The sequence below is a fragment of the Argentina anserina genome, chromosome 2, assembly GCF_933775445.1.
Source record: "Argentina anserina chromosome 2, drPotAnse1.1, whole genome shotgun sequence".
Classification (NCBI taxonomy): domain Eukaryota; kingdom Viridiplantae; phylum Streptophyta; class Magnoliopsida; order Rosales; family Rosaceae; genus Argentina; species Argentina anserina.
Window position 1 is genome coordinate 6,370,085 of NC_065873.1, and position 27,666 is coordinate 6,397,750.

General features: G+C 38.7%; 1 pseudogene; it reads right to left on the reverse strand.

Annotated features, from left to right (window-relative positions):
* Window positions 1-12,885: 12,885 nt before the first annotated feature.
* LOC126782826 (protein RADIALIS-like 3) lies at window positions 12,886-13,460 on the reverse strand (annotated as a pseudogene).
* Window positions 13,461-27,666: the final 14,206 nt, after the last annotated feature.

Sequence of the window (27,666 nt, forward strand, 5' to 3'; positions counted from 1 at the left end):
AACCCCCCATCAGCTGTCTTCTCATCTTTCATTCATTACATCATCTATTCCACCATTCTACTTCTTTGTTTATTTGTTAGTTTAGTTAATTAGTTAGTTTATTTTTTCTTTTGTGTGAGAAATTAAATATCATCAGTCTCTGGTATCGAATGATCCTTACTTATTTTATACTACGTTTGACAATCTTTTACATGGTTAATTGTGAGGCTATTTTAGCCGTATCATATAGCAACATTGTTGGACTTCCGAGCTATGAAATTATTTCATCATAGCAAATTAGTTAGTTTGTAATTAATTGATGCTATAAATGGTTGCTATCACAAACAGTACGTAATTCACGTAATAGGATATGCACAATATTAAGATCTAATCAAGAATGAAATTTAAATAAATCTTATCTCTTCATTGGTGACTAGATTCAAAGGGGGTTGATATTAATTGCTACTATATATGTACACAGAAGAAATGAATAATGGCGTGTCTAAACAAAGATAATAAGGGAGGGATTTAAAGCTTAGAGAGCTTCGTGCTGATAACGTGTTGTAGAAAACGGAGAAACATTGAGAGATATAAACAATGAATACAAAAATATTGAATAAGGAATCAATATGAATTTTATTGATAGATATGTACCCTTGTGCAGATTTACTAAAAAATCAGCAAGACAACGCTACTTATGGTATGACTGATCAGAAGTTTGAAAATGAGGTAGCGGTAAAAACTCAGGTCTTAAATGCGGTGAGGATGCATGAATGCTTTTGGAAGGATAGAGCTCGCGTAAAATGGCTCACTAATGGTGATCGTAGTACTTCATTTTTTTCATACATATGCCAAGATCTGGTCTGCTAGTGCTCGAATGTCTGCAATCCATGATGGGGAAAGACTTTTGTTGGAACCTTCAGGTATTGCTGCTCATGTTGTTGGGTTTTATCATAATCTTTATTCTTCTTCAGCTCCAGCTCAAAACTTAAATGAAGTATGCTCTGTTATTCCTTCTTTGGTTTCTAATGCGGAAAATGATTGGCTTACAAAAATTCCCACTATCGAAGAAATCAATAATGTTGTCTTTGCTATGAATGCTTCTAGTGCCCCAGGGCCAGATGGGTTTCCAAGTTCCTCTTATCAAGCTTGTTCGGATGTTGTCGGTTGTGATGTTGTGTCTTGTGTGCGACAATTTTTTGAGCATAATTGGCTGCTTCCAAACATGAATAGTAATTTCTTGGTTCTTATACCAAAAGTTCAAGATGCTCATCAGATTGCTCATTTTCGGCCGATTTCTTTAGCCAACTTTATTTTTAAGATCATTCTAAAGATTTTGGCTACATGCTTGGGTCCAATTGCTACCCTTATAATATCTCCAGAGCAATTTGCTTTTTTTCCTGGTAGGAAAATTTCTAATTGCATTGGTACAGTGTTTGAGTGTTTCATTTTTCTTGATCGTAAGGCCTATGGTGGTAATGTGGGGATCAAGGTTGACATTGCCAAAGCTTTTGACACGCTAAATTGAGATTTTTTAACTCAGGTTCTACAGAAGTTTGGGTTCTCTAATATTTTTATAAGCTGGATCATGACTATTCCTCAATCGGCAAGGTTATCAATTTTAATTAATGGTTCTCCACAAGACTTTTTCTTTTGCTCTCGTGGTGTGAGACAAGGGGACCCTCTTTCTCCATTGTTATTTTTTCATGCCGAAGAAGCTCTCAGCTGTGGTCTATCTTTGTTGCTCCAAATTGGTCAATTAAAGCCAATATCTTTTCCTTGGAATTGCGCACCTTTTCACATGTTTTATATGCTGATGATCTTGTTGTTTTCTGCTGTGGGGACAAACATTCTCTTACCCAGTTACAAAATTTCTTTGATCATTACAGTTGTGCTTCTGGTCAATATATAAATGCCGAGAAAAATACTTTTTACCTTGGGGCCAAGTATCAGTATCGACAAGGGTCAATTCAGCGTATATTCGGTTTTCGTGAAGGTCGGCTACCTTTTACTTATTTGGGAGTTCCAATCTTTTGTGGCAAGCCTGAGAAATGTCATCTTCAAGTTATTGTTGATAAAGCAAAATCGAGACTTATGGGCTGGCAAGGGCGTCTTCTCTCTATGGCTGGTCGGACTCAACTGGTGCAATCAGTTCTTCAAAGTATGTTGCTTCATAGTTTTACTGTGTATCAATGGCCGGTATATCTTGTCAAGAAATTAGCATTAAGGGCTCATAATTTTATTTGGTCTGGTAACATTGAGACCCGGAAGATCATCACTGTTCCTTGGACTCAGGTGTGTGTATCGCAGCAAGAAGGGGGACTTGGTATCCGTAATTTATCATCTCTGAATTCAGCTGTTGTTCTTAAATTTGCATGGGATTCTTCTTATTCTCATTCTCAATGGGGTGTTTATGTGCGCGTAAGGTATCCTATTATGTCTAATTGCAAGCTGGGTTATCGTAAATTGTCAATTTGGCCAGGTTTTCGGTAAATTGCTTCTCACTGTAATTACTTGCAAGCTCGTTGCAACTCAATGGCATTTTCCTTCAACGAGCGAACAAACTGCTTGATAAGGTGATCGCCTTCTGTCCCGGCGTTACTTGTCAAGTTGGGTGATCGCCTTCTGTCCCGGCCTTAAGATGCCAATCCTCTTAGTGTAAGGTTTGAAGTAAGTGAGGGAGTCACAAGAAGGACCCCCATATTGAGCACGAATTGTGTTGGTGATGATGTCCTGTTACGACCGCAATCTTTTAGTTTCGTAAAATAGTATTATCGTCCTGATTTTTGACACGTTCGGAACCGAAATCCGATTTTAATATTTTGGAGTTCGGATATCCTCATAAAAGTGTTTCGTCGGAGAAACGCCCCTTTTAGAAATTTACTATTCACGGTGGAGTTTTTGTATATAGGGTAGGATAAGTTTCCATTTTTGCAAGGAGAAAAAAAAAGGGGGAGTGCAGCAATTTTTCCCCGAGCCGACCCCCCGACCTCGTCACTGTAGCAGCGACGGTTCTTCGCCGTCCGACTACTCCAGGCCGCCGCACGGGTCTCATCTTGAAGCTTGGAGGGTCGCCAATCGATCTGGGTGGGTAGCACAGCCCCTAGCTCCGACGTTCGGGAGGTACGACGCTGAGAAGATACGGCTGCCTTTTTTTCTCTTTCGCCGGAACTCGCACGTCTGACCACCATAGGAGGTAGAGAGACTCGAGTTAAGGAAACTTCAGACCGACCCTCGGCGTAGCTCGGTTACTGTGAGTGGACTTTTATTTTGAATTAAATGCATGCATGAATATTTATTTAAGAGATTTTGGCGTTATATGAATTTAATTGCTTTCTTGGATTATTTGAAATGATATTTCCATTTATTTGTCTTGGAAATATATATGAGTTATATATATTTATAACGCCTTATTTGATAAAATCAGAAATTGTAGATTTTTATCCGGGAACAGGATTCTCGGAAATTGTTGTTTATAATTTGAGATTTGTACGTACGGTGGGGAACCGTACTCGTTCTATCTATTCTTAATCCGGTATCCTCTCCTTTAATTATTTATATGGGGCTCGATCAACGGATAAGAATGATTTTCTATTTTATTCCGGTATCCTCTCCTTTAATTATATAAAGGGGGCACGATCAACGGAATCGTATCCATTCTTTCCAGTATCCTCTCCTTTAGGCTTATAAAGGAGGTATGATCAACGGATAAGAATGTTGTCCATTTTCGGTGATTTCACTCATTTATTATCTTGTGACTAGCGGGGCTAGTGAACTTATTTATTTTTCTGAGGCCATACCTTGAGATGATTATGCTAGCATACGAGTTGAATATTCCGCCTAAGAGGCGATGCCGCCCGGGGAGGCGAGGTTATTTAGCCGGCACTGACATGACAACTCAATACCCTCTCCGTGAACGTGACGTGACGAGATTGAGCATTTGAGATTTGATACATATGTATATATTCTGGCCCAAGGAGCATATGGTATGGCATTCCTGATTTCCTATCGACTAGCGGGGCTAGTCTATCCCTTTATTGATATTTATGGTTTTTCTGACTAGCGAGGCTAGTCCATTTGTTTGGTATTTTTGATCCTGTTTGACTAGCGGGGCTAGTCTATTTTTCCGATTTAATTCTCACTGATATTATTTGACTAGCGGAACTAGTCGGTTTTCTAACAGTATTCTCAAGAAGAATAGTTGACTAGCGGGGTCTAGTCCGATTTTATGAGAATAATTATACTTTTATTTATGAAAGCCTTTTAAAATAACGTGCATGCATCGAGTTTGGGTTATAAAAAGAAAATTGGGCAAGTATATATATATATATATATAGCGTCTTTATTTATTGATAGTTGATTCTGTCCACTCACTCTAACAGTTTAAATTCTTTCCCCTGGGCCCTTCGTTTTAAATGCCCAGTTCGCAGGCTTACAGTCGTTCTATAGCTACCGTGAGGCAGCGTTTCCTTCCGCCGACTTCCAGACTGTAGGTTACCTGTTTAGCCTACAAGTCATCTGATTTTCTTTTATGCCGTTTAGTTGCTCTGATACTTTGAATTTATTTGGATGATTTTCTGATGTCTAAGAGGTTGGATTTAAGTTGTATAACTAAGTTGAATTATTTGTTGTGGAAGTTGAACATGGTTGGTTATTGTTAGAAGTACAGTTTTCTTGCAAGTTGGGATGGCTACTTTCAAGGGAGGCCATGCCGAAATTTTTCTGGATAGACCCCTTTGTCAGTAGTCCCCGCACGACTTATCCTGGGTATTAGGTTAATATTTGGGGTGGGTCGTGTCAGTTGGTATCAGAGCTTAGGGTTCCTTCTTACGTTTCCGTTGTGTTACTCTTTTGTTAGTGAAACTTAGGGACCCACATGGATGACCGTGTGGCGATCCGTCATTTTTAGTATTTACTAACTCTTGTTTGATCCACAGGTACTAGTATGCCTCCGCGTAGGCGACCTATGAACCGTCCCTAGGAGGGGGAAGGCAGTAATGTAGGCAGATTGCTTGGCACTTTTGAGCGCCTTCTTAGGCGAGTCTCGGACCGGATGTCTGGCCACCGCATGGGGGTTAGAAGGAAAGATGTTGTGGAAGCAGGAGCTTATGACTTTCAGGGAGCTCAGGGTGCTATGGACACTCATGAGTGGATATCTTGCATGGAGAGGGCATTTGTTGATGCCGGGGTTCTTGAGAACCAAAGGGTGAGCATGGCAGTGACTTTTCTGGACAGTACTGCCTACCATTGGTGGAGTGGTGTTAGGGTTGAGCACGGGAATGATGGTGTAATGGCCTGGGAGCAGTTTAAGACCTATTTCTTTGCTCGGTTCTTTGGCCAGGCACATCGTCATCGGTTGCAACAAGAATTTCTGAGCTTGAGTAAGGGTGACAGAGAGAGTGTGATAGAGTTTGAACTGAGGTTTACTACTATGGCGTATCATCTTCCCCACCTGTTTCAAGACGAGGCAAGCAAGATTGCGATGTTCATTGAGGGACTGGGGGAAGTTTATGCTGATAGGATGACCGGTAATGTGTATCCTACTTTTCTTCAGGCTGTGACTGCAGCTATGAATATTGAGACTAGGTTGGCTTCAGGTGGTAGACCTCGTGAGTACAGCGGTCCTAGCCAGGGTCCTTCTAAGAGGGCTACATCCTCATCAGGTTCAGGGTCCTCAGCGGGGAGTGGTGGTAGTTCTGGTTCCACAGCCCGTCCCCGGGGAAGAGGTCAGAGGAGGTTGGTTACTGGGCTATCGAGTAGACGTTCTTTCAGTCATTCCGGAACAGTGCGGGAGGATATGGTGGGAATAGTGGACTGTCAGCCAGGCGATCTTTCAGCCACTCTCAGACTAGTAGGGGAGGTTTTGTTGGTAATAGTGGGAGTCAATCCTTCCAGTCAGGACAGTTTCATTCCACAGGTTGCTATCAGTGTGGGCAGCATGACCATTTCAAAAGGGATTTCCCGCAATTGGCTCGAGGGATGGCACCTCCTTCCCAACAGTCTTCTGGTCAGATGTCAGGTGGTGTATCTAGCAGTGGTGCTCGAGCCAATTCCGCTACCAGAGGTGGTGTACAGCAGGGTCGGGGCCAGAGAGGGCGCTCTATGACTCATGCTAGACTGCACGCTATGACTCGGCGTGACGGTCACACTTCACCAGATGTCATCCTTGGTACGTTATTTATTTTTGGTCAGCCTGCTTTTGCTTTAATTGATCCTGGTGCTACACATTCATTTATGTCTAGTAGATTTGCATTCCACGCTAATGTGTCGTCCTCACCACTTCTTGGTGAGTGGTATGTGGCTTTAAACTCTGGCGAGATGATGAAGATTCAGTGGGTGTTTACGGGTTGTGGGGTGTGCATAAGTGAACAGTGTTTACTAGCGGACCTTATTCCATTAGAAATTGTGGAGTTTGATGTAATCTTTGATGATGGATTTCTTGGAAGCCCATAGAGCGGTGGTATATTGCTTTCGTAAGTTGGTGGTGTTCAATAGCCCTAGATTGTCTGAAATCTCTTTTCATGGGGAAATGAGTGCTATGCCACATTGTATAATCTCGGCGGTTGCTGCCAGAAAACTATTGGACAAGGGATGTCAGGCAGTTTTAGCAGATGTTGTGAATACTGAGGTACAAACCCTGGGGATAGGGGATATTCCCGTAGTGAACGAATTTGTTGATATTTTCCCCGATGAGTTACTTAGTTTGCCTCCTGTAAGAGATATAGACTTCACAATTGAGCTACTTCCAGGAACGGCTCCTATTTCCCAAGCACCTTACAGGATGGCTCCTGCAGAATTAAGGGAGTTAAAGACTCAACTACAGGATTAGTAGATTAGGGATTCATCCAACCTAGTTCGTCGCCATGGGGTGCCCCGGTGTTGTTTGTTAAGAAGAAGGATGGCACCTTGAGACTATGTATTGATTATCGGAAGTTGAATCAGGTGACGGTGAAAAATAGGTATCCTTTGCCACGTATTGATGATTTGTTTAAACAGTTGAGGGGAGCTACAGTTTTCTCTAAGATTGACTTGAGGTCGGGGTACCATCAGTTGCGCATTAGGGATCTAGACATAGCCAAAACTGCTTTTCGGTCCCGTTACGGACATTATGAGTTTGTCGTGATGCTGCTTGGTTTGACCAATGCACCTGCTGCTTTTATGGACCTTATGAATCGGGTGTTTCGGTCCTATCTTGACCGTTTTGTGATCGTGTTCATCGATGATATTTTGGTCTATTCGAAGAGCTTAAAATTGCATGCCAAACACTTAAGGCAAGTCCTTCAAACCTTGCGGGAGGCGCAACTCTATGCCAAATTCAGTAAGTGTGATTTTGGCTTGAGAGTGTGGGGTTTTTCAGTCATATTGTGTCAGCTAGCGTGATTAGTGTGGACCCCCAAAAGGTGGAAGCAGTTTCCAATTGGGAAAGACCTACTAGTGTGACTGAGATCCGGAGTTTCTTGGGTTTAGCAGGCTATTATCGGCGTTTTGTTCAAGATTTTTCCAAGATAGCAGCTCCTCTCACCAAATTAACCCTAAAAGGGGTGAAGTTTGTTTGGTCTGACGAATGTGAGCAAAGTTTCCAGGAACTGAAAAATCGTTTAACTTGTGCTCCTGCCTTAGCATTACCTGATGATAGTGGCAAGTATGTGATCTTCAGTGATGCTTCTAGACAAGGATTGGGATGTGTGCTGATGCAACATGGTAACGTAATTGCTTACGCTTCCAGACAGTTGAAACCACATGAATTGAATTATCCCACTCATGATTTGGCACTTGCTGCAGTGGTGTTATCACTCAAGTTGTGGAAACACTATCTTTATGGGGCAGAGTGTCAAATATTCACTGATCACAAGAGTCTCCGGTATGTCTTCACTCAAAAAGAATTAAATTTGAGGCAAAGGAGGTGGATGGAGCTGATTAAAGATTATGATTGTACTATTGAGTACCATTCAGGGAAGGCTAATGTTGTGGCGGATGCTCTTAGCCGCAAGCCATCAGCTAACTTGTCACATTTGAGGATGGTTTGGGTTCCTCTTCTCTTTGAGTTACGGGCGACTAGTGTTGATTTGTCTTTCGACGACGTAGGAGCTTTGATAGCCAATTTCCACGTAAGGTCAGTGTTGATTGACAAGGTACGGCAAGCACAACTCCAGGATCCCTCTATTTGCCGGTTCAGAGAGCGAGTTTTGGGTGGTTTGCAAGGAAATTTCTCGGTGGGAAGGGTGGGACATTAATGTTTCAAAATAGGTTGTGTGTACCTAAAAGAAATGAAGGACTTAAGCAGGAGATTTTAGAGGAAGGTCACAGTTCTGCTTATGCTATGCATCCAGGAAATACGAAGATGTACCGAACCCTTAAGGAGCATTACTGGTGACCTAATATGAAGAGAGAGATCGCAGCTTATGTGAGTAGGTGCCTGATTTGTCAACAAGTGAAGGCTGAGACACAGAAACCAGTAGGGTTGCTGCAGCCTTTGGAAATTCCGGTGTGGAAGTGGGATCACATCACCATGGACTTTGTCTTTGGACTACCCCATACGCGAAGTGGAAATGATGGCATTTGGGTGATTGTTGATAGGCTCACTAAGTCCGCACACTTTTTGCCAGTTAATAAAAAGTGCAACTTAGAGAAATTGGCGGAGTTATATGTGGGTGAGATTGTAAGGCTCCATGGTGTGCCTGAATCCATTGTGTCTGATTGAGACCCACGTTTTGTATCCAGATTTTGGAGGGAATTACAAACAGCATTGGGAACTCAACTGAAATTCAGCACAGCTTTTCATCCTCAAACTCATGGACAGTCTGAAAGGACCATTCAGACCCTAGAAGATATGTTGAGATGAGATCTTGTGCAATGCAATTCAGGGGGAGTTGGGATGAGAAGCTATCATTGATGGAATTTACTTATAACAATAGTTATCATTCGAGTATTGGCATGGCCCCTTATGAAGCCTTATATGGGAGACAGTGTCGCATGCCTTTATGTTGGAATGAAGTTGGAGAAAGAGAATTTGTTAGTGGGGAACCGTACTCGTTCTATCTATTCTTAATCTGGTATCCTCTCCTTTAATTATTTACAGGGGGCACGATCAACGGATAAGAATGATTTTCTATTTTATTCTGGTATCCTCTCCTTTAATTATATAAAGGGGGCACGATCAACGGAATCGTATCCATTCTTTCCGGTATCCTTTCCTTTAGGATTATAAATGAGGTATGATCAACGGATAAGAATGTTGTCCATTTTCGATGATTTCACTCATTTATTATCTTGTGACTAGCGGGGCTAGTGCACTTATTTATTTTTCTGAGGCCATACCTTGAGATGATTATGCTAGCATACGAGTTGACTATTCCGCCTAAGAGGCGATACCGCCCGAGGAGGCGAGGTTATTTAGCCGGCACTGACATGACAACTCAATACCCTCTCCGTGAACGTGACGTGACGAGATTGAGCATTTGAGATTTGATACATATGTATATATTCTGGCATGAGGGGCATATGGTATGGCATTCCTGATTTCCTATTGACTAGCGGGGCTAGTCTATCCCTTTATTGATATTTATGGTTTTTCTGACTAGCGAGGCTAGTCCATTTGTTTGGTATTTATGATCTTGTTTGACTAGCGGGGCTAGTCCATTTTTCCGATTTAATTCTCACTGATATTATTTGACTAGCGGGACTAGTCGGTTTTCTAGCAGTATTCTCAAGGAGAATAATTAACTAGCGGGGTCTAGTCCGATTTTATGAGAATAATTATACTTTTATTTATGAAAGCCTTTTAAAATAACGTGCATGCATCGAGTTCGGGTTATAAAAAGAAAAATGGGGAAGTATATATATATATATATATATATATATATCGTCTTTATTTATTGATATTTCATTTTGTCCACTCACTCTAACATTTTAAATGCTTTCCCCTGGGCCCTTCATTTTAAATGCCCAGTTCGCAGGCTTAGAGACGTTCTATAGCTACCGTGAGGCAGCGTTCCTTTCCGCCGAATGCCAGACTGTAGGTTACCTGTTTAGCCTACAAGTCATCTGATTTTCTTTTATGCCGTTTAGTTGCTCTGATACTCTGAATTTATTTGGATGATTTTCTGATGTTTAAGAGGTTGGATTTAAGTTAAATAACTAAGTTGAATTATTTGTTGTGGAAGTTGAACATGGTTGGTTATTGGTAGAAGTACAGTTTTCTTGCAGGTTGGGTTGGCTACTTTCAAGGGAGGCTATGTCGAAATTTTTCTGGATAGACCCCTTTGTCAGTAGTCCCCGCATGACTTATCCTGGGTATTAGGTTAATATTTTGGGTGGGTCGTGTCATGTCCTGTAATTCCTGGAGTGATAAGGAACCAAGCGAGTCGCCATCGTTCTTGGACGTTTCTCTCTTTTCATTTACTTTGCACCTGCCAGGCGACCTTTTGGTGGAGTTCTCATCATCGTGATCTTCCAACTTGCTATAAAGTTCAGCGATTTGCACGTTCTTTTCTTCAACCGTTCGGGTGAGGTTTTCAACCTTCTCCAACAGATTGGAGAGTTGCTCTTCGATTTTAGATGCCCCTGTCACCAAGACCTGCGCATTGTCAAAGAGGATTCATGCGCCATAGAATGCAAGTTATCACCATCTTCTTTGGGACTTCCATGGTATGATGTTGTGCTTAATTCGTCATCAGAGAAAACGTCTTCCAAGATAGGGCCATCACCATGAACGGATAGAGGAGATTGCCCATTTGGGTCCTTCTCTTTTGACACTTGCTTCTTCCCACTTTGAGAGGCATGTTCTATTTCTCCCAAGCTCTCCAAGGTAATGACTGGTTGACGAGGCTTACTAGCAAGTACCATAAATGTTGTGGGTTGAGCTCTAGCCACGCTCCGGGTGACAAGGGCAATCCGTTCACTCTTTGATTTGGAGAATGTTTGTTTGGATTTCTTGACCGGCTCGGCCTCTCCGCTTAACCTTGCGGTTGTGGACTTGGATTTCGTCGATGGAATGGCTTGGTTGTTCTTAGATACATCGCACAAACGAATTTGAAGATTTCTTCGGAGAAGGAGATGAGAGGCCAAAAATGTCCCACTGGGCGTGCCAATTTTTTGAACGAGAATCTGAAAACAATTGAGAATGCAGACACGTGTACAAATAAAATGTGATTTATTGATAATCAAGCGCGGGGTTACAATCTTTGTGAACTCCTCTGATTCTATATCCGTATGTAACTTGCCTGATGGGTGACATGCACTTGATCTTGAGAATTTGAGTTTAGATTTGGACTTAATGAAGAACGAGCGATTTGGTAGCTTGATGATTCTTTGTTGACTTTAGTTTGGATTTGAATTTGATGAAGAATGAGCGATTTGGTAGCTTGATGATTCTTCGGGATTTCTCGAGAGTGATTTTGCTTAAATAATTTTCTTTCTTCTTTTCAAGTCCCCTTCTCTTCATGTTAAAGGGTGTATTTATAGTGTCAAAGCTTCTATTTTGTAGAATATTTTAATGACACTAAAATAATAAATTTTTTTATTGTATAATTAAAACATTATGTACTTTCTAATTAATTTAAAATTAGTTATTTTCATTACTAAATTAAGCAGAAAATAATTGATTTAACTACAACTGTTAAGAAATTTATTAATTTAATCAAATGTCTGATTACCATTTCGAATCGTCAATGACATTTAATTTCTGATTTAAGCCGCAATTACGTAGCTTCGATTACGATCATCTGTTTATGTGCTGACGCGAGTTTTATTAACTTTGTTGACTTTTAGGCCACGTGTGTAATTTTGTCGGGTTCTTGGTTGATTTAATCATTAAATGAAGATGATTTACTTCATTAAATTTCATGTGTCTACAGTGGTGTTCATCTATCAGCTTTGTTATTACTCTGTTGAGACTTCTTTGCACTTATTTTTACATTGCCATTTTTCTTAACGTGTCTAGAGGTGGCTGGCAGTTCAGTTTGGCACTTCTTTTTCTACTTCTGCCTCTTTGATAGATTTTTGGGTAAGCTATTGTCGAAAACCTTTCTCCTCTCAACTTTATAATCTGTGGCTTGCAGCAGGCATGTTTACTTTATGGCTTTATGGAAGGTTCGGAATAGGCTAAAGTTTGACAATCATCCCCCTTTTTTCTCTAAGTTGTGTTGCTCAATTTTGGCTTGGATTCATCAAATTAGCCATTTTGCTCCTGGTCACAATAAAGATGTTCTTGATGCCTGTTTATTGGCCTCTCTGGGTGTTTTTCGGGATTCTTCAGGTGGTTTTTTAAGGGGTTTTTGTCAATCGCTTGGTTGGAATTCTTCTTTTTATTATGAGCTTTATGCTGTGATTTTGGCAATTGAAATTGTTATTGCTAGAGGTTAGTTCTATTTATGGTTGAAAAGTGACTCTGTAAGTGTGGTGGCATGTTTTTCTTTCAAATCTTTCTCTCCCCGTGGAACTTAAGAGTCTGTTGGCACAACTGTCTATCTAAAATCCGCCATATGTCTTTTCGATGCAGTCATATATGACAGAATGGCCAATTAATGCCTCACCAATGACTCTTTTGCTTGGTATGATAGCTCCCTAGTATGCTCGTTAAGTTCTTACAAGCTGATTACTTGGGATTTCCAAATTATCGGTTTTCGTAATAGGATTCTACTTTCTTTTTCTTTTTCCTTTGGGTTTTCTCGGCAAAGTTTTAGTCTTACCCCCTTTACTTTGTACTTTATTAAATAAATATTAAAAAAATAGTGGTTCGTGCAAAAAAAAAACTATTACAGTCTATAGGTAAAATAACGTAGCAGTTTTCTTCTCTTTTCTGCTAGGAAGACGCACATATATAGCACATCTTGTTTTCTCTGCTGATCGATATGTGATAATCCACCGAATTTTCCATCAGAATAAGTTGCAATGACTTGAAGTTTACTACTGTAGCTTAAGATACTTCAATAGCCTGCAATGTAATTACTTGTAAGCTCGTTGCCATTAAGGAAAAATTGTACTAAAATGCAATGCACCAAAACGATATATAGCAACTGACGGTTTTAAATTAAACCCTTGCTGCATATATAGAGTAGCAATTAACAACTTTGATACAGGAGACGTAAGGGGCTAGTACGAGGATTAGGATCAGTTCCCTAAATATCGTATAGAGAAGACGTAATAAATCCATGCATGCATAATAATAATGATGACTCGATCATAATAAGAGTCGTAAAAGTTACCGTTCTTCCTCATCAACATTTTTGGTGGTGGTTCCGAGAGACTTGTAGTTAGGAATAGGAAACTGGCCGGACTCAATCTGCCGGAGATCCTCAAGTAGAATGATAGTGTATCTTCACTTCCTCCGCTGTTTTATTCCCGCCAACAGCCTTGGCCACATTCTGCCACCGGTCCGGCGTATCCTTGTCGTTGATAGCTAGAGCCCTCTTAAACAACTTGTTCTGCTTTGGTGTCCAGCAGCTGTTTGAATTATGTTTTTTGATAGAACTTGAAGCCATGAAATGATCGATCAAATTCTGAATACTAATACACTGACGAGCTTTCAAGTAGCTAGCTATGAGATATCGAATAGAAGAGAAAGGAGTGGGTTGTTAGATTACGAGAGAGTATGCGTACAAGGGGTGTTTTGTTTGTGACGAAAGAAATGAGTAGGAATGATGTATATGAGCTATAAATAGGGACGAGGACAGAGAACCTGGTGAGCTAGCTAGCTAGAGCCAGTTGGCGAATCTATGAAAAGGAGGAGTGAGGCAAACTAGTCGTTGTCTTCTTTTGTAGGAGAAACCACCAGGGCCGGTATTGGGCTAAAACCATTCAAGCACCAGCTTTTGGCCCCTAATTTTAAGGGCCCCAAATTGCCATTTGCCTTTGCATAAACCTCAATGGTCATCCTGAAACTTCTAGCGTTCTCGGTTTTTATAGAAATGTTTCTACACAGATTCCTCCAGCAGTTCAGCCAATTAGATTCCTCTAATCTCTGGCCACTCAAACCCTAGCTTTCACCTTCCGTCTCATACTTACTTTTCATTTCTCTGATTATTTTATATCTGTTAGATTTGATTTGTTCGTTTCAACTTCAAATGGTGACCTCGGCTTTCAAATCAACAACCAAGCTGACGCCCATCGAGAGCCACCGGTTAAGAAGTGGTTTGGAATCAATCCGACTCCCTGGAGGAAGTTTGTGAACACAGTTAGAGGCTCCAGCTTCCCAGAGATTAGCCTTGATGACTTGGCGGCTGATCAGCCTGAGTTGTTTGATTATGGGTTTGGCTTTTTTCGTATTCTGATTAGGATATGAAAGGATGATGCAAATCATAACTTATGATATTTTTGCTGAAATGTTTTCCATGAAATTTTTGTTGTTCTTCATTTCGGCATTTATGTTCTCCTTTCATACATGTTTATTGTTTAAATCAGTTCATTATATGAACATTTGATAATAATCAATTGATTTTATTAATGTTGTTTTTATTTTTTTTATTTTTCTTGCAGGGTGAACTATTGCATTTTGTAACAGTTCTAAGCTTTGCTAATTTGAAGAGCAGTCAATGTTGTTCAGAGGAGTACTCTGTAAAGGTAGTTACTTCTTTCAGATCACATGTCCAATTGATATTGCTTATATTTTAATGAGTGTGTTTGTTATATGTGTTTTAGATATGTGCGTCGTCAAGAAAAATTTCTTTTAAAAGGATTTAGTTCAGCTATATTCCTCAAGCAGTACCAACTGAAGATACACCAGTTTTTGGAAGTTTTTCGGATGAGTGGTGAATGTATTAGGTATTGTTTTCAGTACCCCTATCTGTTTTTCTGATAAATGCATAGAAGATGATGAGTTAATTAAGTTGGTAAACAATTTTGGATCTCTTATATTGTTTGATAGTGTGAAAATATCTATTATATTTGTCTTAATATATTTTAATTAGAAATGCAAAGATGTATTAAAGTGGAGTGTGTGGTTGTATTCTTTATTTTGGAACATGTTAACCATGATAAACCAGAGGTACATATGAATTGCTTTAGTTCTACTATTAGAGAACTGATTATATATAACAATACAGTAGTCGGAGTTAGACATCAATTAGAACTGAATTGATTTCTGAAGATAAAAAAGTTGAAAAGTACAGTACAAGCTACTGAAGTTGAAGTAGGAGGCAGTGAACGTTTTGAGTCTTTTGAATATGATTGTATTTATACTTTATGAATACTTAACCAACTAGCTATCTTATGTGTAAGAGTACTGAATCAGCTGAAGTTTCTAGGTAGATCAGTACATGTAACAACAAATAGAGCATTGTAGCACTCATGAGTTGGCTATGATAGAATAATTCAATCGACGCCTACAATTTCTACTTTGAAAACATCATAACTTCGGGTAGTTTTAGATCCAATATTGTAGTTCAGTAAGCTGCATTATTGACGCTTATAGTGTTTGTGTATGTCCAAGTTAATGCTCATGATACAAATTGAACATTATTATCTGTTTTCTATAATTTTATTACATTATAATAACAATTTTGTTATATTTTGCAGGGTGCTATATGGCTCTAATCAGGAAGTATCCTTCTGGGGCTAAAAAAAAAAAAAGAGATTCAGATGAGGGAGGCGCTAAAGAAGGTTCAAGCAAGAACTATTCGACCTATAAGTAATTTTTTCAGTCAATTAAGGAACAAGCACAAGCTTCTACAGATGAGAATGAGAATGTCGAAGCAAGTTATAGTATTTTATTATTATTGAAAGTTTTATTGCTATATTTTATTGTTTCAAAAAATTTATTGTTTCAAAATTATTTTTTTGACAAGGGGTCTCAATTTTTCTCGTCGCTTGGAGCCCCGGAAATCTCAGGGCCGGCCCTGGAAACCACAAATGAAGAATCAAATAGATTCAAAGAAAGGAAAATGAAACTAATGATGAGAGAGTACTTTAATATTTTTCGACTTTCTGCATTTATCAGACTAAAACTTGTCAATACACATCATATCGAATAGCTTCCCACCATTTGTATTCCAATTTTTTCCTTGAAATGTATATCGAGTTTTATCAAAATATATTAATTAATACTTATCAATCTGATACCAATGTGTTTGTGATATTATGTTACAAAGTAAGGATCATGATCGATCTGCATGATCGAGGATAACAAAAAAGGAAACACCAATAATTCCTTAATGAATAGCTCATCATCAGAAAATTGAGTTAATTGACGTGATCGATCAGTTCATCAAACCCATTAAAGCTTTGAGTGTATGGTCAGTGGAGGGCTGTACTACTGCTACACAAGTCTGAGAAGGCGATGATCGAGTTATGGGGTTCATACATGACCTGGAAAGTACTGTAAAGTGTGTTTTGGACATGAACCGAAAATTGAATTGAATTTTGGTTTGATTCGATTCGATTCGGTTCATGGTTTTTAAACATGTAAAACTGAAAACTGAACCAATCGATTCGGTTCGGTTTTTTCGGTTTTTTTTTATTTCTGAAAAAAAAAAACTGAATTCAATTAAAATTGACATATTGAATGTTTTGGGGTTTTCCCTCCTTTTTTTTACTTATTTGAAAAAATTATAAATATGAATATATATAACTATAATACAACCGAAAAAATAAGTGCTTAAATTTAATATTGTAGGCAGCATACCACTTTCAATCCTTTATTTACACATCTTCAAATTTTATAGACGCATATATGTATATAACTATGTATATCAATATATTTATGTGTATATATATACACATATGTATATATATATATTTAAAAATATTTATCCTTATATTATATTGAGACGAATTTAGTAATTACACATCTGCTTATATATGTGTGTGTGTGTGTGTGTGTGTGTTTGTGTGTTTGTTTTAGCAAACTTATTTGAAACATACATATATGGGCCTACATATATATACATAGATGATTATATATACATATATTACACTACAAAAGAGAAACATATAATTATATATGATATAAAACCTAAAATCACATTAATCAAATCAAATATGTGGTAAGATAAACGTAAAATGACATTGTTTTATGAATAGTTTGGTTTTTCGGTTCGGTTCGGTTTCTTATGTGCCTAAACCGGAAACCAAACCAATTGATTCGGTTCGGTTCAGTTTTCTAAATTTCGGTTTGTGCTCAGTTCATTTTTTTCAGCTTCATTTCGGTTTTTTCGGTTTTTCGGTTTTTCGGTTCAAAAGTGCCACCCCTACCAAGGAGATCATTGTACTTGGGTAATTGAGTTCAATCTTCGAAAATGCATGTGTTTTGGGATCTTTTTATTCTTCTGAATAAGAATCCAAATAATCCATAGCTGGCCCAAAAATTCTTCCCTTTACTGGGTGAAGATTCACATCCAGCAAATCTCACTAACGTGGCAGCACAACAGCCACAAAATTGGGTTAATTCTTTTATTGACTAACGGAGTGTGTTGTCAAGCCTAAGTGAACACCACGCGCTTTTGGTGGAATTGTTGTTGTTTCCAACAGGCGATTTGACGCCATGGTTCCAAAATTGGAGTTTAGGGACGACTTCGATCTAACAGCGAGAGGCAAAGGGTCCTATGATCCTATCTGCAAATAACAAAATCCATTAATTTCGCTGTAGATTGGGAATCACAAACAAAAGGTAATATTCTCCAATGTTTTCAAAGGCGAGGCATCGCCGGTGCGTGATTTGTTAGAAAAGCTTTCGCCTTAGTGAGCGGGAATGCTCTCGCCTTAATTAAGATAATTATACAGTTGTAATTTAGACAACAGATTGATATGACTCATATGATTATAGATCAGATGACAAATGTAACACATATTTTTTGTGTTCGTATAATCTTAAATAACAAATTTAATGGCAATATGTTTTCAGTGAAGTACTTTTTCCTTTGGTTTATATTAAGTTAATGTCAATGACACAACTTAACAAAAAATTAAAGAATTAAATAAATTGAAGGGTGCTAACTTGTACGGTTGGAACTCGGAGTAATATTTATGCGAGCCCGATCGATGCAATTTTGTGATGGATAAACACTCATTTCCATGTTGATCATATCCTAAGTGGACGAAAACACCACTAATATGCCCTATGAGTGAACTAATCTCCGAGATGCAAATGGTGAAACTCCTTTACATCTTTGAAACCACGTAATTATTAAAAAATACCTTATGCGGTAGGATCCCAGAACCCTATTTAGGAGGGCCCCCAATCAATGCGGTTTTCTAATAAATAACACATTTATTTAGGTTGACAAGAAGATCAGATGGTTAAAAATGGTCCAAATTTGACTATATTTACAGGGAGCTGAAAAATATGACTAATCACATCTAATGGTTGGATTGGTAATACCATGAACTTAGGTTGTTAATCACTAGAATGTTCACTAATGTGTCATAACATTTATATTACGTTATATATACAAGGTGTCACATTATAAACCGACTATATGGAGAAAACTTCTGAACATTGATCAAACCGTAGGATGTATTCAGTACATATATTTTGATACGACCCGAATCTTTTATACTTCGTCGCGATTTTATTTTTATCTTTTTCTCGAAACGAGAGTCGTACTAAGTGTGACGACTTTAAAAGTTGACTTTTTGATGCGTAATATTTTCGGGAAAACTTCGTTCACGAAAGATGTAGAGATCATCGATACGAATTTGTGGATACGTGGCACGCCTAAATCGAAGTTCGTATGGAAAAGTTATGAATCATAAAAGCATTTGGGCATTTTTGGAATTTAGTATAAATATGGGGTTTTATTGAAGAAAATGAGAAACAAGTTGGAAAATTTGAAATCAGGCGGGTATTGTTCATCCCGAGCTCCCCGACCCCGTCGCCTTCCTCAGTCAATTATGCCGTCGTCCGGCTAAGTTAGGGTACCGCACTGGTCTCAAAAGAAAGGTGACTCAATGCCCTACATTTCTGGGTTGAAGGCAGCACTTGTCTTGGCGTTGTGAAGGAGCGGTGCCGCCCGAAAGTTCTGCCACCGCCGAACCTCTTTTTCGTCAGAACACCCTCCTTCGTCGGCCATTGCTTGAATTTCTTGAGGGGTTTTGCTTGTCTCAACATCGTCGACAATCTCTCCAAAGGAATTGAGCCAAATCGAAGTGTAAGTACTCGAATCAAGAATTTCTAATTCTAGGGTTTGTGAATATGGCTGATTTTATGTTCTTCATTAATCGGACTGTTTAGGCTTGGATTTGGACTTTGTGGTGAACTAGAAAGTTGTTAGAAATGTCGAGTAGATTGTGTTGACAAAATTTGGTGACGATCGGAGCTCTCTGGAATAGTGGCGCGTGGTGCCGGAATCCGGCCGAGTTTTAAGGTTCAAAATAAACCTCTCGATATAGGAAATTCATGGTTAGATGGATGAATATTATGTTATTGATTATGTGTGTTGGTTGTGATGAGGCGTTTGTGTTTTTGGCTTGGTGGATGGTTGAACTGCAAGTGACTTAATCCCTTATAAAGGGTACATAGGCAGCCGAACATGGTTTGGGTGCAGCCACAAATATTCTATGTTAGATTCTCATTATTAGATGTGTTGATGCTTTAAGAATTGTGGTTATTGTATGGTTTTTATATGATCATATTGTTAGATGATTGTATGACGTTAATTACTTCCATCGGAATTAGTGTTAGAATCGTGGGATTTATTGTCAGGTAAAGGTATGCGGATAAACACCGAGTGTTAAGTATGCGTTCGAGTTATGGTTTCGGTTATCTCAACTAGTCAGATTAATTAGCTTTGGCATTTATGAGTGAGACTCAAGGTACGACGGTATCGTTATACGTGCGTGAGTGAAACTCCGGGAGTACCGGAAGAGAAGGGATGAACCGAGGGTACCGAAAGAGAGGGGATGAACCGAGAGTACCGGATAGAGAGGATGAACCGAGGGTACCAGAAGAGAGGGCATGAACCGAGGGTACCGGGAAAGAGATGATCAATCGGGGGTACCGGAAGAGAGGGGATGAACCGAGTGTACCGGAAGAGAGGGATGAACCGGAGAAACCGGAAGATAGGGGATGAACCGGGAGAACCGGAAGAGAGGTGATGAACCGGGGGTACCGAAAGAGAGGGGATGAACTGGGAAAACCGGAAGAGATGGGATGAACCTGTAGAACCGGAAGAGTGAGGATGAACCGGAAGCGATATTGATATTACCGAGTCGCTAGAAGAGAGGGGATGTACTAGCAAAATTCCGATAGATCTTAGAAAGGAGAGGACTAGTGACTCGCCGAGTGTCGTATGGTCTCGTGTTTACTTCCCGAGTGAACGTCGTTATAAGTGTAAATTTACACAGTTGAGTGTTTATAGAATGTTGTATGATTGTTGTAACCCCGTCGTCTTAGTGGGTTGGGCGCTTGCGGTATAAAACGAGCTACCAGCTTTCGGGGTCCAACGAGATTAGGTAACAAACATGGCATACTCTGTCATACTTTTTGAATTATATTTTTAAATTTTGATTGTGGAATTGAAAGTTTGGAGAGCATGGTGGCTCCATGTGTTGAGGTTGAATTTGCGCTATAGGGAGTGTCTTTTGTGCAGGTTGGGTTGGCTACTTTCAGGAAAGACTATGCCGAAATTTTCGGTATATCTTCATTGACAGTGGTCCCCGCACAATCTGCCTCAATATTAGAGTATATTTTGGGGCGGGTCATGTCATATTTAGAAAACCTGTAAAAAATTTGTTTAGTTTGGACCTCATTTGGTCATCTAAACATTGTAAGAACCAAGTATACCACTAATACGCTCTATGGGTGGATCCATTTCGGGGACGCGAAAGCCAAATCTCCTTTACATCTCTTGAGCCACGTAATTATTGAGAATTACCTTGTGCGGTCAGACCCCAGAGCCCCAATTAGGAGGAACCCGGTCATTGCGATTTTCTAATAGATAAACACATTTATTTAGGTTTAGTAGAAGATCAGATTGTCAAAAAAGGTCCAAATTTGACCAAAATTTTACAAGATATATAAAAATATGTATTAATAACATCTAACAGTTTGATTGATAATACCACAAACTTAGCTTGTTGATCACCGAATTGTCCACTAATGTGTTATAACATTTATTTTAGGTTATATATAAAGGTGTCACATTATGAACCAACTCTATGGAGACAACTTCTGAACATCAATTGAACCGTAGGATGTGTTTAGTACATATATTTAGACATCATGTAAACTTTTTATTCAATTTAGACCTCGTTTGGTGGTCTAAACATTATAAGAACCAAATATAATACTAATACGCCCTATGGGTGGACTCATTCCGGGGACGCGAATGCCGAATCTTCTTTACATTTCCCGAACCACGTAATTATCGAGAATTACCTTGCGTGGTCGGACCCGGAGCCCCAATTAGGAGGTACCCGATTAATGCGGTTTATAAATAGATAAACACATTTATTTAGGTTGACTAGAAGATCGGATGGTCAAAAAGGGTACAACTTTGACTAAATTTTTACAAGGTGCATAAAAATATATATTAATCACATCTAACGGTTCGATTGATAATATCACGAATCTAGCTTGTTGATCACCAAATTATCCACTAAGGTGTGTAATGTCACAACTTTTTTTTTTTTGAAATGAACTAAATATTAGGTAATGCAGTTCGGCCAAAACCATACCCATCAATAGAGTAATTTAAAGCCACCATTTGCAACTATGGGCCGCCCATTGTCTTTCGTTATAACCCACCGAGCCCAACTTCCACCTCATTCTCTCTCTTCCTTTATGCTCGCAGGTGATCTGTCTTCTCCTCTTCGGTCTCTTCATTTCAACACCGATACCACCTCTGCCATCATCTTAGGCCACCATCGGTGAGGCTCAGCAGTCATCACCCACACGACCACACTATCATCTTTCACATTTTCTCTTCATCACAACCATATCAGAAACCAAGGCATGCAGCCTAAATCAGAATATCCACGAGACACTGCTGCAACCTTGAAATTTGATCGAACCCGACTTGAAAATGAAGCTTCGGCCACCTTAACCTCATTTTATTGGTAACATCAATCAAATTCTTGATTGCAGATCTTATCACAGTAGCACAACACAACTATTCAGTTATCACATACCTATCCTTTTCAGTTCAATTGGAACTCTACTGGCAATTAGACCATAATAGTTGTCAAGACTCAAGAACAATCCCCGAATTGATATCCTAATTTACTAGGCTTTCATCTTGTTCTCTTTGCTGCAAATTATTTTGTGTTTCCTGCATCAATTTGTAATCACCGACGGCTTTTAGACTATCATATGTTCAACATAAACTTATAAAGGTTGGTTTTTGAAGAGGAAGATGTCGGGAATGAGTGGTGACTGCTCAGTCGGCCTGGGTGCATCTTTGATTTTGTGAGAACCTGGAGAGCTTCTGAATGATTTCGAGATAGCTAAAATTTCACGGTGATGGTAACCGACAGGCGAACTTCGCGCAATGTCACCATGGAAGAAAAGGAATCAGAGGGACCAATAGGAAAGAGAGAAAGACCATGGTGATGTTAGTGGTTGATCGGGTTTTGACAGTCATTGTTTGGACTTTAGAGATAGAGTAATAGAGCGTGCGCCACTTTATTAGACATGATGGTGAAGGTTCATAGGGTGGACTGAAGAACCTCGGTAGCTGGCCACCTGAACTGAACCCGTACCCTGTTTTAAAATTACGGAATAAACTGTTTGCTTCAGCATGTATGTGTATGACTACTCGAGTCAACATGTGCATGTACGTTGCATGTTCATTTGGATTCGTACGATTTTGGGGATCGATATGGATTTCGCATTCCGCTAATTTGGAAGATAGCCTAATTAAGCACAGTGAATCATATATTGGTACGTTACTACGTTATATTCAAGTTCTTACTTGTTTCTTCATTGTTGCAGGAAACTAATTGAGCATAATTATAGTGCCTCTATAAATGGACACAAGTCGTAAACCCTAAAATAAAAGTATTCAGTATATGTATAAAAAAAAGTATTCAATACATATAGCCATTACGAATACGCTTTGGTCTGAGATATACATATCACAAACCCTAATATAGACATTTACTGGCCTTACAACTTTTGGGTCAGCTTCCGATCCGACGACCCAAATGACCAATTATTAGAAAAGAAAGATGGAAGTGGAGTGGTCCGGTAACCATTAAGGATATGATAATGAAGGGATTTCAGAAAGACCAATATTCGATTATAGTTTTTACTACCAAAATGTTTCTACCATGTTTTCAAAGGTTCCCATTATGATCGATCGTTTGGAATATGTATAACCATTATGACCAATATTCAATTATATATAATTGAAGAAACTTATGCAAAGCCATCAGAATTGTTCTTGAACGTGGATAAGTAGATAGATAGTGCATATGTCTTTGGTAGTAAGCAATTTGGAATCAATGTGCTAGCTAGCCCTGGCTTCATGACTATGATTCTGCAAGTTGGACATGCATGGATAATTATACTGCAATTCTAGGGGTTCATCTTGATGTACATAGTTGTATGACATACAACAGAGTTTAGGTAAAAAAAAGGAAGCACATGAGATGAAACGACCCGACTCAAAACTAACATATTTACGCGTTAAAAACCAATTATAACAAGTAAAACAACATCTAATCTAAAATAATTGTGGATGCACCTAAACCTTAGTTGGTCTGCCTACGTACTATTTTCCAGGGATCAAGTCATTCATAGTTCAACTTTCCAACAAGCCAAAAACACAAACCCTCACATTTACAATAAACCTACAACACCCATCTTAATAACACAAACCTCATAGTCATCCCGGTATTTATATCCCAAAGCCATCATCACAACCATCACACATAACCAATGTCATAACATTCATCCATCTGACACACAATACCAAATCCATGATTAATCAAGACAATCACACTCTTAACACATAACTATCAATCAACGATTCCGCAAAATAAAGCCACATGCATACATTCATAAACATTCACAAATTCGTGAATTATAACTTCGAAAACTCCCCACACGCTCATACTCAAACCAAATTCTACAAATAATATGTCGGTGGATTCATATCAACGAATACCATTCGATTGAGCAACTCAATGCCCCAAAAACCTCCGCACGCGCCACCGCACGCGCCACCGCACACACCGCCACAGTTGTGCGTGGGCCCCACGCGCCACCACTCCACAACCTCTCTACAATTCCTCGACTCCAACATGAAAGTTATAGATCACACGACAAACAACATTTTTCATAACGGGGGCGAACTCCAAATCGGCTGGAAAGGGGTCAGAAAACATTACTCTAAGTCGAAACAGTACCCGTCAAAATCGTGCCATCACTCGAAACTCAACCCAAAACCTATCAAAATACTCACAGAGGGAGGAGGATTACCGATTGGAGGCAGCCCTGTGCTGTGGAGTCACCGGAAAAGGCTGGTACGACGCCACCAATTTCTGCTGAAACTTGCTGCCTTTGCTGTGACGGCTGACGTGGTGCAATGTCGGTGTAGATCAAAGGAGAACAACGAGACGAAGCGAACAAGACTGGTGGCGCGCCGATCGGTGGCTCGACGGCGGAGATTGGCCTATCAGAATTGTTCTGGGTTTCTCGGGTGAACAATACCATACCCGAGATTTTTCAGAATTTTCTCTCCCTTTTTCTGATTTTTCACCCCTATTTTATACTATTTTCCAAAAGTACCCCAGAATTGTTCTGGCGTTCCGCGTGTCCACAAATTCGTATCTACGAGGCCTACCCACTTTCGTGAAAGATATTTTCCCGAAAAACTTACGAATCGAAAAGTCAATATTTAGGGTCCCGACACTTAGTAAAATCATAAGGGTAAAAGATTCGAGGCGTATCATGAGATGCACTATGGGGTGGTGTGTGAGGTTTTGCAGGGATTTGTTGTATGCACGCAGCCGCACTAGAATTAATTATTTAGATGACAACGACAATTCGTCACCTCAGATCCTATTTTTATCGTCTAAAGTCATTAGGCGACGAAATTTTCGTCATTTACGTTCCGTCAACTAACTGTTGTCACCCAAGTACGTAGACGACAAAATTTAGTGTTTCATCACCTAATGACTCTTGTCACCTAATAAATAAAGGGGAGCTTCTATTCATACCTCCAAAAACGGTATTTAGACCTCCTTACTCAGTAGACCTCCATTTTTACTTTTATAGATACCTAAAATACTATTTAGACCTCCAAAGTTTTTCTAAAATGCCCCTTATCTAATTTGATATATCAAATCATACTACTATCTATTAATTTATTTCCTACTCTATTTCAAATTCATTTATTATATACAACTCGAAAAATACATAATAATCACACAAATTATTTTCTCGAATTAATTCAATCACTCTTCCACTCGTTTTCTAAATTCATAATAAATTGGTAAACTATATTTTTAATTCATTGATAGTAACATCAACGTATATGAAATATTTTAACCTCTAATTAACGAGTTTTGTTCATCAACGTATATGAAATATTTTAACCTCTAATGAACGAGTTTTATTTTTTTGGCTCACATTAAATCGTCCACATTCAATTTAATATTTATCAACTATATTAAATTTTTGACTAATAATGTTTATAAAAAAAAGGTAATCAATTAAATCATTTAATGCAATTTGATATCCTATTTTGGATTGTCTAGCAATAAATATAAAGGATAATTATCTACATTTATATTTTATAATAGTCAAGTAATGAATTATTTCCCTTCTTGTATTTTTATTATTATATGTTTTTTTGCTAATTTCATATGTATTGACTAAGTCAAAACTATCTAAAAAAAATGGAGGTCCAAGTGCTATTTTAGGAGGTATGAATAGAAGCTCCCTAAATAAAGTGACAAATGTAAATACTTAAACGAGGAATTATATTCGTCACAAACCTCATTAATATATAACTTTTTATCAGCTAATTATATATTTTTCTAAAATTTATTAAGGAAAGATTTTATTTTGTATTAATATTTATTAAATTTTAATATGATGGGTAATTAGATTTTTTAGTACATCAATTAAGTTTATTAGTCTAAGGAATCACCACCACCACATACGCACGCTTCAACACTGTTGAAATCACCACCACCATGTCATCGTCTCTTTTCTTCGAAATTCAAATACAACCACAACCACCTACGATGTTGCAGCATACCACGTTAAAGTCGATGACGCTGAAACCACCATTACACCCTCGCCTCCACCTTTCCCGAGTCTCCTCCCTTCCGGTCCTTCACCACCGTCGTCCTCGAAGTCTCCGCCGGCCCTTTCCTCACCGATCCCACTCCTCCAACCATGCCACCTCTACTACCCCCGTCAAGACCTCAATCTCAACATGTCCGTCCATAACCCAGAGAAGATGACACTACAGTTGCTGGTCTTGATTTCCAGGAGATCTCAACAGCCCCGACAAGAATCATATCCACATTGATGAGCGTCTTCTCCACCAAGCTGTCTTTGAAAGCCAATCCATCGAAGAAGAAGGATTTGGCTTGGTTTTAAAAATATATATGAAAACATGGGAGTAGATCTGGAGACAGATGTGAAGGAAAGAACAGATCTGATGGAAAGAAAGAAGTGAGAATGGAAAGAATTAAGAGGTGGGTTTTCTAGACGATCTTGGTGAAAGAAAAGGAAGAGGTACCGCTTTGGAGAATCGGATGGACATGAATGGTAGTTGGTTGTGTAATCAATGATGGAAATACATTTAATAGGGGCCATGCGGATCACTAATATGGCAAGGAGTACTAGGTCTATCATATGCTAAGAGTATTAATTGATGGGTAATTGACATGGCAACATTGTAATCAGATTTTCCTTATATATTTGATCCATACGTATTTAAATTTTTTTGTTAACACATGCTAAATCAAAGTAACATCTAATTTGTTTCTAAACAAGTCTTTATTAATCTATTAATCTATGAACCTTCTTACTGGATTGAAATAAAATTAAACTTCTTAATTTATATTAATTACTATAGGGCATCTTCTTGATAAATGAAATAATTCTCATACATACTATTAATTGGCAAGGATCTGAAAATTATAATTTTTCATAAACATTCAAATGAAGAAATGAATTAAAATTCACCAGTATCAATCATAATAACTCATAGCCTTCAAAGTTAAAAATAGTATTTATTATTATTATTATTTTGTCATAGTTCCTTACCGTGCATATTGATCAATGTCGGTCACTATGTGCATGTTTAAGATTATTTGTTAATATGCTACAATATTGAACATGGAATGAATCTACTCATCTCATTGATAATCCCCTTTATATAGGAGTCAAGATTACAATAGAAATAAATGGTAATTACAATGACAATTAAGGCTACATAATGGTGATTGATCCGTTACATTCGTTGACCATAAACGTCATTAACTTATTCCTTTATTTGCTTTAACGAAGGCACACTAATAGTGTTTTTCCTTCAACACTCCCCCATGTGCCGAGTTTAAAGATATAATGGTGCATGAGATGTTGCCTCATTAAAAACCTTGCCAAGTAACAAAACCCAATGGGAGAAAATAAAACCTTGGTCGAAGGAGAAAAGAGCACAACGCACCTATTACTTTTTAAGATTAACATATATGTGCTAGACTCCCCTTGATGTCTGCACCTCCCCCTGATCTTTACATTAATCATGAGAGTTTTGATAACTTTTGCATATTTAATTATGTGTTTTATTTGGT